The 2,684-nt window shown below is 40.9% G+C and overlaps 1 non-coding gene across 1 annotated transcript; it reads left to right on the top strand.

Moving 5' to 3' along the window:
* The first annotated feature begins 729 nt into the window (after nucleotides 1-729).
* Nucleotides 730-836, top strand: LOC136210095 (small nucleolar RNA R71). The gene has a single exon (XR_010677803.1). It is a non-coding gene; the product is annotated as a small nucleolar RNA R71 (small nucleolar RNA).
* The last annotated feature ends 1,848 nt before the right edge of the window (nucleotides 837-2,684 follow it).

Genomic DNA, 2,684 nt, shown 5'->3' with positions numbered 1-2,684 from the left:
TCGCCTTTTGGGGTTGGCTCTGTGTTACTTGGCATTATCCCTTTTCCTTTTGACGTAGATGCAGCGAGTTGATGGACCTGTGTCTCCAGATTTTTAATTGACGCTTGTGTCTGTTTTATGAACTGCATCATCATTGTCTTCATGTCTGGTTCTATATCTTCCTTGGGTGGAACAAGTTGTTTATAATGCTGCTGAGGTGGCCTCTGGTAGTGTCCTCCCTGCTGTTGCTGATACCTTGGTTGTTCCTGTTGATTGGGCTGCCCTGTCCATCCGAAATTCGGATGATTTCTTGTGGATGGGTTATAAGTATTTGAGTATGGGTTTGGTGGATTTCTTTGATTATACCCCGCATAATCACATTCTCCATGTTCACCTTTCCCTTATTTAACTCCAGGGTAGTTGATGTTGAAATGACTCCCTCCACAAAAATCACATATATCATTGAATGGTGGTTCGTTGTGAATTGATGATACATTTATCTTATCGAGCTGTCGTGCAAGCTGTTCCACCTGGCTAGCTAGTTTTGACACAACATCATCGTTCCCCGCTCTTTTTCCTTCACTCCTGGCGGAGTGCCAGTTATAGCTCGTGCTCACTACTCTCTCAATAAGGTCATACAAGGCTTGTGGTTCAAGATCTTCAGGGTTACCATTGGCAATGGATTCGATCTGGATTTTATAAATGTTAGTGACTCCATTGTAAAAGTTTTGCACTTGCATCCACATGGGGATGCCATGATTGGGTACCCTTCTCAGTAGTTCCTTGTACCTTTCCCATGCCTCGGCTAAGGATTCATCCTCTTCTTGTACGAAATGGGATACCTTGTTTCTGAGTTTAATGGCCTGTCCAGGTGGAAAATATTTCATCAGAAAAGCACTGGCCATTTCTTCCCAAGTGGTGATTGTTCCTGGCTGTAAGTTCTTTAACCAGTTTTTTGCTTTGTCTCTGAGAGAAAAAGGGAACAACTTTAGCCTGATCACATTATCGGAAACTACTCGGTTTGATCTGAAAGTGTTGCACAGTGTGATGAATTCCTGGATATGCCCGTTTGGATCTTCTGACGTGTACCCATTGAATTGTACTGCTGCCTGCAACATTTGTATCATAAATGCTTTCACCTCAAACATGTTGTTCCCTTCGTTGGGCAACATGATGCACGACGAATGTCCTTCTGTGGTCGGTCTCGAATAATCTTTAATTCTCATAATTGGAGGGTTGTTGTTTTCTCCTTCTTCTTCCTGATTTGGTTGGACTGGTTGTTCGGGCGGTACCCTTCCAGCCATCCTTCTTTCTCTTTGTCGCTCTCTTTGTCTTGCACGTCGAGCTCCCGCTCGGTTTCATCTACACGTTCTCTCTAATTCGAGATCGATAGGAAAAACAGGAGGTCCAGCTCTGCGCATAAACAGAAAGAGAACTCCTTCTGGCTGCACTATTTAGCAAACAGATTAAAAACACCTTGTTTCACAGAAAATTTCATATAAAATTTGTTTCTTTCAATCCCCGGCAACGGCGCCAAAAACTTGTTGTCCTCAGAATAGACTCTAGCAAGTGTACTAGATACAAGTAATAAAGTGATAAGTTAAGTATCGTCTCCACAGGGATTGAAGACCAAATCTTACTAGAAAAAAACATTGTAGAACAAGGTGTTTGTTAGGTGTGACTTCTTTATAGTGATGAATGTTGAAAGATGTTGAAAACTGTGGCTAAGCAAATGGTTTTACGTATAAAAATGATTACTTGATAATGATAAACAGGTAAACAGGCTAAACACAGTGGAACAGGTTACCTTAAGCTCCTAAACAACCTAATCAGTCATGAATGATGCAAATGAAGCCAAGGTTTCTGCTTTAATGCTCACTTAAGTCAACTCTCGCGTGTTCTTAAGATTCTAAGACTTACTAAAACCAATAGCGTCCTAAAGGCTTGTTCTTTCTTGCATTAGGATCGAAGTAGCATTTCAGATGAGAAAACCCTTGATACAACCACCTAACATGTCTGCTTCGGGGTTGGATGTTTGATAGAGAGTTCGGTGAAGATGAAAGCAGTGTCCTATCATTCATCTAACACAAGCATGCATGCAATAGCACTGAAATATAAATCCTCATCAAACACTTCAGAAATAAACACCATTCATTCATTAATAGACTTAAGAAACTTACATCACCAGCCCCAACTGACCGAGCCTATTCAAAAGGACTACTCACTCATACGGGCAAGTGAGCAATCTGCTGGTTCAAAACTCTGAAACTCCATCTATGGAGCTTTTTCTTCTTTTTGGTGCAAAATTCTATATTGTAACTTAATAAAAGATGCGATCCCTTTCCTTTCGTTACTCTATCTATTTAAAGGAAAGGCCAGGGTCAATACGGTACTAAAAGTATCCACACAAAATATTACAAATCAAAGTCAATTGTTCATAAATCTAAAAATGCTAAAAGTAGTGAAGATCATTTTGACCCTTGAACACTCAAGGGTCGAGCTTTCATGTCATCTTGTTGCTTCTAAACTGCCACACCTACTTCTCGTCATGTCGCTGTCCGTCACCAGAAGTTCCGGCGTTTGACCGCTGGATCGAAGAATGGCTTAATCTCCTCATGGCGTGTGCGAAACAGATTGCTTCCAGACTGTTCGACTAAATCTTTCCTTATCTGCATAAAATCAACTATAAGACCTTCTTTCTTGTA

The sequence above is a fragment of the Euphorbia lathyris genome, chromosome 10, assembly GCF_963576675.1.
Source record: "Euphorbia lathyris chromosome 10, ddEupLath1.1, whole genome shotgun sequence".
NCBI classification, from domain to species: domain Eukaryota; kingdom Viridiplantae; phylum Streptophyta; class Magnoliopsida; order Malpighiales; family Euphorbiaceae; genus Euphorbia; species Euphorbia lathyris.
Note: the sequence above shows the minus strand (reverse complement) of the source record. Positions and strands in the feature narration are given on the sequence as shown.